Here is a 10,212-nt window from a genome sequence, read left to right as displayed (position 1 = left end):
CTTCGCAGCATGTGGGATCTTCCCGGATCGGGGCACGAACCCGCGTCCCCTGCATCGGCAGGCGGACTCTCAACCACTGCGCCACCAGGGAAGCCCTGTAGAAATAATTTGAGGCACAGGATGAAATTATCTTGCTCCGTGAGGATTATGTTTACCTCGGGCAGATGCCTTGAGATCCTGCAAACCAGGTTGTTTTACTTTACTTTCAGGGACTGAGATGATTTGCAGTCCCTTGGAGCACTTGTCTATTTCTAGTTCATTCAAATTCTGGGGGTGAAACCCTCTGGGGTCCCAACCCAAAGCATGAAAGATTTGCCGGGTACCCCCTGCTCTTGGTGGGCCTAGTTTTGACCTCCTTAGTCCCAGAGGCTGTTAACAGCTCTGCTCAGCACCTTTGCAGTATCTTCTGGGCTCAGCAGACCCCCTAGGGAGAACGTAACCCCAGCTGCCAGCACACATCTCTGGGTTTCCTTCTTTTCCCAGAACTTGGCCCTGTGATTTTTTTACTGCCTTGTTTGCTCCCTGATACCCCTGAATCAAACTTTAAAAAATATATTTTTTGAGCAGCTTTTCATTGTCCTCAGTTGGGAATTTAGTCCAAATTACCTAGTCCAGCATGATCAGAAGTTAATAGTCCTAAAAAATTAACTGAGGTTCCCCCTGTGAATTGGGAAAGGCTGCCACTCATTGAATTTAGTATCCAGAAACCTTGGCCTACGGCATTGCACACGGACTTTTCAAAGGAGCTCAGTTCAGAGCATCACTGTGGGCTCTGGTAACCTGGAGGTGGGGTGGCACTCAGCAGGTGACAGACAGAAATAGCCACAGAGAGAAATATATTACATATTTTCCCAGTTTTAAAATGCTGGGATCCTACAATGCTCATCCTACGTTATGTGTGAAACAAAGCCCCTTCGAGGTCACAGTCTCATCTGTTCTTATGACATTCCCTGAAGCAGGTGGGGATCGTCCTCCTTGTTTCACGGTTGAGCAGATGAAGCTCTGAGAAGCTCTGTGGCTGATTCAAGGTCCCATAAGTTGAAGCCCCGCCAGGCCTTGATTCAGATGCCCTGACCCTGGTGGCTCTGGAGGTTTCCTCCTGGGCACGCTGTCAGCCGCGTTCCCTGTGGGTGTGTGGGAGGGAGGCTCTGTCTCCCAGGAGATGTGATCCAAGTGTCCTTGCTGTCCCTGTAGCAGGAGGGATGACAGATTGGAGGCCCTGGGAGTTCTGCCAGCCTGGCCATCCCAGAGCAAAGGCCATAAGCAGTGAGTGGCAGATTCTGCCAGAGAAATGCTACGTGGGCCAGGGTGTCGGGTCCCAGGTGTCTGGCCAGTGTAGTTCTGTCTGGCTCCAGGTGTGCAAAGGAAGGGCCATGCGGTTAGGGGCCTGCCTAGGCTCCCTGAGGGGACAAACAGAGTTTCACTTATTGAGCTCTGAGTATAAATTGGGAAGTGTGTTGAGCACACACATGTATTAGCTACGAGATAGACACTGTTATTTACCTATTTATGGTTGAGAAAACTAAGGCACAGGACTGGATGCGGGCTGAGGAGAAAGGGCACACCTTACCCCAAAGAATCAACTGATAATGGGGGTACTTTATAATTCAGGGGATACCTTAATCCTCCGGGTGGTCAAGGCCAGTGTCCCTCCTACCCTCCTGGACCCAGGGCCTGTGCTCAGAGCTCCTAGTGCCCTGTCTCTCCAGACCTGAATGCAGGGACTGAACCAGGAGTCTGATGGCCAGCCTGGGCCACACCCCAGGAATGCTGGAATGAAGCCTCTTCTCCATGGCCCCTAATCCTTCCTTGCACTTCACGGCTGTGCCACCCCCGGAGCAGTTAGCAGTTGCCCATCTTACAAACAGCACTGCAGCACCGGGGGAGGGGAAGGCAGGGTGTGCACAGAGATGAGCCCACCCGGCCCCTGACTTCTGCCCAGCAGCAATGCACAATTTCAGCAGCCCGAGCCCTCACCATACTGACAGTACCCAGGAGTCAGGCTTTGGGGCTGGGGGAGAGATTTGGGGGAGGTGAGATGAGCCCAAGGGGAGGGGTGGGGGACCCTCCCTTCGCATCAAGCCAGAAGGAAGGGGCTTTAAAGAAAGGCTTCAGAGCCTTCCAGGTGTCCCCTGCAGTTTGAGAAATCCAGCGGACGAGTCCCAGCCCCACCTGCGAGGTCTAAAGCGCGAGAGACAGGCTGGCTGCTTTGCCGGCAGAGCCAGGAAGAAGGCTGCTAGGCCAGACAAGAGCCTCGTGGGAGGCAGGGTCAGCTGGAGGCTGCCTGGGGGGGTGGACAAGCCTCAGCTGTGCGGAGATGGAGGGGCCTGGCGGGGTGGGGCTCCTTGGCACCCCTGAGACCTGCGTGAAGTATCCTGGTCAGGGGGAAGCTGCAGAGGTGCCCAGTGGTGGCCAGGCTCTGAGGACACATGGAGGCACCCGCAGGAGGGAGAGGTATAGTTTCCAACCTCTGCCAAACCCAGAGTGACGTTCAGGACAGCTCCAGTGGGAGGCCCCAGCCCACCTGAGCTGGGTGGAGGCCTGGGCTGTGCAGCAGGAGGCCTGGCCTTGAGCAGGGCCCGGACCCCAGCTGAGACTGTTGTGTGAGGTGTAGTGGACCGCCGTATCTCCCTACCAAGCGGCATCCCGGGTCCGCTAGGTTTCCATCCAGCCGCCGGGCGGCGGGCAGCGGAAGAGGTTTCCAGGGCCAGTGGAAGACACAAGTAAGGCTGCGTTCGGTGGCTTTCCAGTTCCACAGCTGTGCCAGCTCATGGTGACACCGGAGTGCTGTGGTGTCCAGGGAAGCACTGTTTTGGGGCAACAGACGTTTCTTGAACTCCTGTGGGGAGGGGTTTCCACATGCCTGGTGAGACCCACCTCCACCCAGAGGGGGCCTTCCTCACAGGCAGGGGCTCTTGGTGGAACAAGGGCCCAAACCCTGAAACTGTATTGAACATCTTTCTGTCTGTCTCTGTCTGTGTGTCTGCCTCTCTGTGCCCCTCAGCCAGGGGAAGGCAGAACCAGGGCCCGAAAGGATCCGGAAGAAACATACAGACTGGGGACTCCATGGGGCCAGGTTAGGGGTACTGAGGAGGAGGGGTTTGAACCTGGGCCTGGAGTGGAGAGGACTGTGTGTAACAATTGAGGAAGGTCCGGAAGACCCCCAAGGCTTGTGGGTAGGGGTGCTGTGATCCCCTCACCAAGATGGGATTAGAGTGAGGCCCTGAGCCAGCTCAGATGGCTTGCCACTGCCTCTTCTCAAATGCAAGCTACTCAACCTTCCTCCAGGCTTGAAATGAGCCCCTCCTTCCCCCTTCCACACTCCCGCATCCTCGGGCTCGCCACTCTGCAGTGTGAGGAAAACCACAGCTGAAGCCTATCAGGCTGGAGTTCGTGGCCACAAGGCAAGGTCGTCCTGGAGCCTTCCTTGATCTTTTTCGGGTCTGGTGCACTGCCAAAGAATCTCCGGAAACTCCCAGACATTCTCAGGGAGAGTTAGCCGCTGCCCACGTGCCCACACCACTGTCGGGCCTGCTGAGGCCCACGTGGGGAGCCCTGCTCTGGGGTGTCCTTGACCTCCACGCTCTCCGGCCCTTTCTCATCCCTGCATTCCCCACAGGCCTGTGTGGGACCAGCTGGAAGCGCTCTAGAAAAGCCCCCGAGGGCGCTGGGGGAGGAGGGAGGATGGGGGGCACAGATCACGGCGGGGCAGCCCCCCATTTGTGTTTTATGAGGTGCACCCCCTTGGTGGCAGCTGAAGTGGGAGGTACCCCAGGCCCAAGGGCACGGGGGCCTGGCGGGGGAGGGCGGCTGCCCTGTTTTCTTGTAGCTGGAAGCTCATTAGCTTGTTAAGTCAGAAGAAAGCGTCTCTGGGTAGCGGAAGTTCAGTCCTGACGCCAAACCTGGGGGGAGGGGCCTTCTCTGGTTCCACCTCCGAGCGCCAGGCCATACCTAAGGCCGGGCCTGTCCTGGACAGCACGACTGGCAAGTGTCCAAGTTGATGTCTGGACCGTGGGAGGTTTGGCGGGTCTTAGCCATGTGTTCGCTTAGGGGTGAAAGGAACAGGCTTTTTGCACCAGCTTTGTCACTTTCTAGCCCATGACCTTGGGCAAATCCTTTAACTTTTCTGGGTGTCACTTTCGTCATCTGCAGAGATAATGGCACTTCCCTGCCAAGGCCACTGTGAGGACTCAACATGTTCAGGGAACCCCTGCTTGTTCAGAGCCAAGGTTGCCAGGTGAAAAGGCCCCCAGGCTCTCAAGGAGCTCAGCCTCTGAGCCTGACCCTGCAGCCGCCCTCACCTCTTCCAGGGCACAGCCATGGGCGGCAGAAGGGGGGCCAGGGTCTGCTGAGTTCCTGCCTGGCACGAGGCCCAGGCGGTCCTGGAAGTCCAGTGGGGCCAGACACACGGGCTGCCTCCTGTCTAGAAATAGTCGTCCTCCCTCCATGGGCAAACAGCTCCAGACTATTTTCTTCCTCCCACGATCTGAAAGTTGGAGCTGATTGGCTGGCTCAAAAAAAAAAAAACACCCAAAAACAAAAAAAGAGAAGGACGTGCAAGTGCTCTTGTGTGCCCAGAAGAGGGGGTGTCTCAGGGCTCTGTTTCCAGGGGAACCAGTGGCACAGGCTGGCTCCTTCCTCAGGGTGTAGAAAAGAGAAACTTGCCTGAGGTTTCAGGCACCTGGCTCCTGGGTGGTTTCCCTGGGGGCTGAGCAAATGCCCAGGAGTCTGCCCTCCTGAGGGGCAGCCAGGGTCCCCCCTCCCCAGGATGCTCAGGGGCCCTCACCCCTTTCCTCCACCACCACAAGCCCCAGGAGGTCTGGTCAGGTCCCTCAGCTGCCCTGATGTGGTCCCAACGCGAGACACAGACGATGGGAACAGACACCAGGCTCCCTGGAGTGTATAAGGAGCTCAGGTTTGGAGAAGGCTCCCCGACGGCAAGGCCCCGCGTGCGGTGAAAGGAGATGAGTAAGCGTGGGGCACCCGTGAAACTAGTTGAAGGACCCCTGCCTGTGACCCACGTGACGTGGCCCTGGTAGCCATCACCATCTCTGGGTGGTGAGCCCCCATCAGTGGGGCCATTGAGGGCCCAGTGCCCAGAGCGATGTCCCCATCAGGAGGATGCTCCGGATGCCAGGGGTGCCCAGGGGTCATCTGCAGGGTGGCTGGAGGGACACCAGGGAGATCCCCCTCCACAGCCCACCTTGACTGCAATGGCCCGAGGTCATGGGGGGGGTCACTCCACCTGGTGTCCATAGGAACCAGTAGGATGAGAGAGGGGACAGCAAGGAGGGGAGGGCTGGCCTCTGCGCGCTCCACTGCCACGCCTCCCCGTGCTGGGACAGGAACTTGTGCCGGAGCTCCCTGCCCCCAGCCCAGGCTCTCGGCAACCCCCCACCTCTCCCCGCTCCAAGGTTGGGGAGCAGAGTGTGTGCTACAGACAGACGGGGCGGGGGAGGGGAACACAGAGAGAGAGAGACCCCTGGCGACAGGCTGAGAGGGCAGGGTTAGGAGTGGTTTATACCCAGAGAATAGGACGGAGAGGCTGGGAGAGAGACGGAAAAGATGCGAGAGGGAGAGGGAGAGACACACACGGTGGGAGGTTGAGCGGGGGAGGAGACAGAGCAGAAGGGGCGGAGCTTAGGGTAGAAGCGCGCAGGGAGGGCGGGTGGACAGGGGGCGGGCGCGGAGCCGCCGGTAACAATTACGTCTGGGTCCCAGCAAACATGAGGCAGCTGCCAGCCGGGCCCGGCAGTCCTGTTCTCTTCGGCTGCGCAGTGGGGAAGCCGGCAACAGTTTCCTCCGGTGCCCAGGATGCAGCGGGCCAAGGTAGGCGCCGGCGCGGGTGGAGAGCGGGAGCTTCTGGGGGTTGCCCCGGACCGGGGAGCCTTGCTGTGCCTCCACCTTTGACCCCAGCCCCTGCTGTCTCCTGTAGGGTCGCTTTTGGGAAAGTAAGTGTTGGGGTGTCCTGGCTGGGAGGCTGCCCCGTTTGGACGGCAGGGGCTTTAGGTATTTGTGGAACTGAAGCTGGACGGAGGAGGAGCTTGGGGTCAGCCACCTGGTTCAGTTAAGTCCCTGGGAGTGCTGACCCTGAGCCTGGGTCCATGGCCTTTTGCGTTGGGGGAAGGCTGAGTGCTGGGAGGCCGTGTCTTACGCTCGAAGGCTGGTCAGTGAGTGCATCGTCTAATTATCCAAGTAATTAATGAGTAGCCACTTCCTAAAGGGCTAGGAGACCCCTGACAAGGACGACTGTGATTAGTTCCTACTCTGTGGGGCTCTTGGGAGGTTGGAGACAGAGAGTGCAAGGAAAATGCCTGGAACAAAGTTCAAGAGATGGTAGCGAGGTGTTGGGAAGGATGAAGGATAATTAAATGAAGAATAAAGAGGGAAAGGAAAATACGCTAACCCCCAGAATAGTTAATACTCAGAACATCTGTCCTGATGCCTGGCCAGCTCCCCACGTGTTTGGGACACTCTTGCTTTGGAGGGAAGAAGAAAGACCAGGATTAGATCTGGCTGATCGTAACAGAACAGATAACAGTGGTCTGAGCAAGGTTGCTTGCACTTATCTCTCATGCAGAAGTCCGGAGGGAGGCAATAGAAGGCTGGCACGGAAGCCCTACGGTCAGCAGGGACTAGGCTCCATCTGTCTCACTGGCTTCTATTCTTGAGGCTACGTTAAGGTCCAAAATGGCTGCTGGAGCTCCAGCCAGCACATACAAGCAGCAGGAAGTAGAAAGAAGGGCAAAAATAAATCTCGACTAAAATCAGGGTTTTATGGGTAAGGAAGAATGGATACTGGGCTGGCATCTGGCAGTCTCCCCCAACTCCACCCCATCACCCCCAGAGATGGATTCCTGCCTCTCTGTCACCCATGGGGTCTTGTGGCTGCTGATTCCAGGCCATACTACCCCAGAGCCCCAGGCCACCCCTGCTCTGTCTGCTCCCTTGCTCAGGGGTGCCAGGAGGATTGGCAGAAGTGCTGACAGGAAACCCTTCGAGGCTGGCGACAGGGCATGTTGAGAAGGTATTTTCTCTCCAGGCACCTTAAGTCTCTCCCACAACCTTCAGGCAGACAGGGCAGAAGTAGAGAAACTTAGCACCTTGTTGCACGCACGCTCACATGCCATGTGCTCACTGCACGCATGTGCCACAGCTGGCACAGGTCACATGCATCCAGGGTCGTCAGTATGAACATGCAATGCACAGCCACGCCCTGTGACTGTGCCCACAGCTGCCTGTGCTGCACAGCCTGCGTGCACACAGAGGTGGGGATTTCCACAGAGTCAGGCTGCACGCAGGTGTGCACGCAGCCCACTCTGTCCACCAGGCATGGGACAATCCTCCTCCTCTTGCAGCTGGGCTGGCCAGAGGCTGGAGTGGGTCCCTCACCTTCTGGTGCTGGGCCAGGCAGGGACAGTGGTCTGAGGGAAGCCACCATTGGGTCCCTCACCAAGGTCAGCAGAAGGATTATGAAAATCACCTTCCCCTCTAGTGGCAACAGGGACTACAGTTCAGAGCACAGGCTGGGAGTTGCCTGACTCATCCACCCTCAGTGCCTGTCACTGTCATTTGTGGATCCTCACAGTGTCCTGGGAGGGCAGGCACTGCCACTTCCCCTTTCACAGACACGAGGCTCCAGTGCGGTGGGGACGGGGGGTGGGGCTGGGGGCTCAACCAGCCCAGCACCAGGACTTGAGCTCTGTGAACTCTTAGGAGAAAGGAGCAAAGAGAACTGCAGGCTCTGCTCCTGGGTCTTCAGGGAGTGATGTCTTCATGACCCGGCATGTCCATCGGGACCCGCTACCTGCTCCGGTTCCTGCCTTCTTGTGGGGCATGTGTGGGAGGTGGGCCCTAATCTTCTCCCCTATTTCCAGAGTAATCAGAGCCCTGAACTGTACTGGGGGGTGTGGTGGCTCTGACTCTTCTCGAGGTGGAGCCTGGGACAAGGTCAGGGCTGAAGGGCAGGAGCCCTGAGGTGGCCACTCCTCCCTCCATGGTCTTTCCAGCAGGCTCTGCACCTGCATTCTTCCCCTGGACCCCCAGGGAGCCCCGAGGTCGCTCTTGGTATTGCACTCCCTTTACAGATGAGGAAACTGAGGCCCACCCATGATTGCAAGCTATAAAGTGTTACCGCTGGGATTTGAACCCTGCTCTGTCTTGCTCTAAAGCTCAGTTACCTAGGGCTTGGGGGGATGGTTGGGGAGGTCATGGGAGAAGGCTACAGGGAGAGAGGGGTGTGCCTGTGACCAGGCGGCTGAGGAGGTGCCCCATCCCTGTGGGGGCTGGCTCCATGGAGTTGTGGCCTGTTGCACCCTCCGAATCCTTTAGAGAGTGCACGTAAGTCAGATCCCGCCCCTGGCCACGTCTCCCGATTAGCCATGTGACCTTGAGCCAGCCACAGCCCCTTGTCTGGGCTGCAGATCCAGAGCTGCAAAGGAAAGGACCCCGGCATTTCGAAATCAGGAGCCCTTTTCTCATCAAAATCTTCTGCAAGAGAGGGAGTTGCTTTGCCACCTCGGGCTGGCTTGGGGCCCATCTACTCTCCCGCCCCACCCCAAGGCATCTCTGGTGATGGCCAGGAGCGCTGCAGAGCCCTGAATGTGGCCTCTGTGAGGAAGAGGGGCAACCTTGGTTTCCAAGGCAAAGAAAGGAGAAGGGAAAGAACTTGGCAAGTCTTCCTTTGCTGGTCCTCCAGCCCCGGGCCAGAAGGAGACAGAGCAGAAAGGAGGGTGCAGTGTGGAGTGAGTCACTGTGTCGCCCTCCCCATCTCCCCATCCCCAGCTTGATGTTTCCCTGGAACGGGTGCATCTGTCAGCTGTGATCAGCCCACATCCTAGAGCTCCACAGAGCGGCCATGTGACGGGGAGAGAACCAAGGGGACCTGCAGGCGCCAGAGTTGGAGGGGCATTGCTGAGCTGAGCTGGGCAGGACAGCTGAGAAGGGCCTGTCCCATCTCCCGGTTGGCCCAGCCTCCCCACTCTGATCTGTTGCCTGAAGTCTCTGCCCAGCCCTGCCCTCCATCAGGCTGGCCCGCGCCTGTGCCATGCTCAGCTAGGCAGAGCAGCTGCTGGCCTTAGCCGGCCTCATCTCCAGCTCTGCGGCCGGCCCCTGTCCTCCCCTGCTTCCAGCACATGCCTCCGGGGCAGGCAAGGGATAAATCCGAGTCCCGACTGCTGGTGCTATGCCTGGCCCTGTTTTAAGGTCCTCTCTTGGGACTTCCCTGGTGGTCCAGTGGTTAAGACTCCACGCTTCCATTGCAGGGGGCGTGGGTTCGATCTCTGGCTGGGGAACTAAGATCCCTCATGCTGTGGGGTGAGGCCAAAAAGAAATCCTCCCTCAAGATGGGCACTCTGGGCAGTGAGCCCAGAGAGCCACATTCCAGCCCCAACTCTGCCCAAGTGACTCCATGAGCTCGGGCAGGGTCCATCCCCTCCCTGGGCCTCAGTCTCCCCATCTGAACCTCAGATGCGCCCATAGCCTCTGCCAGACCCCCACTTGAGGTCGGGCCCTGTGCTGAGCAGTGGGGGCTGGGCATAGAGGTGGGGGGGCCACCACCAAAAGCTCCAGGATGCTGTGATGCAGATTGCCCCGCCCCACACATATGCCTCCTGGCCTGTCACGAGGCCCACCTCCGCTATTTGTAATTGGGGAGCCCGGCCAGGAGCGAACGTGGTTGCGGAGATACACAGCTGCACCTCGACAGCTGTTAGCCCAGCTCTGCATCAGCAGATCTGGGCTCAGTCCCAGCCCCCTCATGCCCTAGCTGTGTGTCCTCAGACAAGTTATTTAGCTCCTCTGTTCCATGGTCTCCTCGTTTTCCTGGAGGAAATATCATCGACCTCCTAGATAAATAAGATCCCACACCAGCCCGCTTAGCACAGCCCCTGGCGCATCGCAAGAGCTCCGTAAATGGTGGGAGTGCCAGTGTCATCATTTGGGGATTACTGGGTAGAGCCTGGGAAGGGCACTCCCATGGGAGAATGTCGTCAGTGAGTAGCTTGGAGTCCACCCCTGGATCGATGAGAAACCCTCATTGCCTGGGCAGCAAGAGGCACGTGAAGAGCTAGTGTCCTGGCCGAGGTGGCAGCATGAGAGGCAGGGCAGGGACAACCCAGTCTTCCCCTTCCCTGCTCCAGTGCTCTGGGAGGGGCGGCACCCAGGCGTGTGTGTGTGTGTGTGTGTGTGTGTGTGTGTGTGTGTGTGTGTGTG

The sequence above is a fragment of the Aethalodelphis obliquidens genome, unplaced genomic scaffold, assembly GCF_003676395.1.
Source record: "Aethalodelphis obliquidens isolate GAN/ISIS:26980383/991018 unplaced genomic scaffold, ASM367639v1 scaffold35, whole genome shotgun sequence".
In the NCBI taxonomy this organism is placed as follows: Eukaryota; Metazoa; Chordata; class Mammalia; order Artiodactyla; family Delphinidae; genus Aethalodelphis; species Aethalodelphis obliquidens.
Note: the sequence above shows the minus strand (reverse complement) of the source record.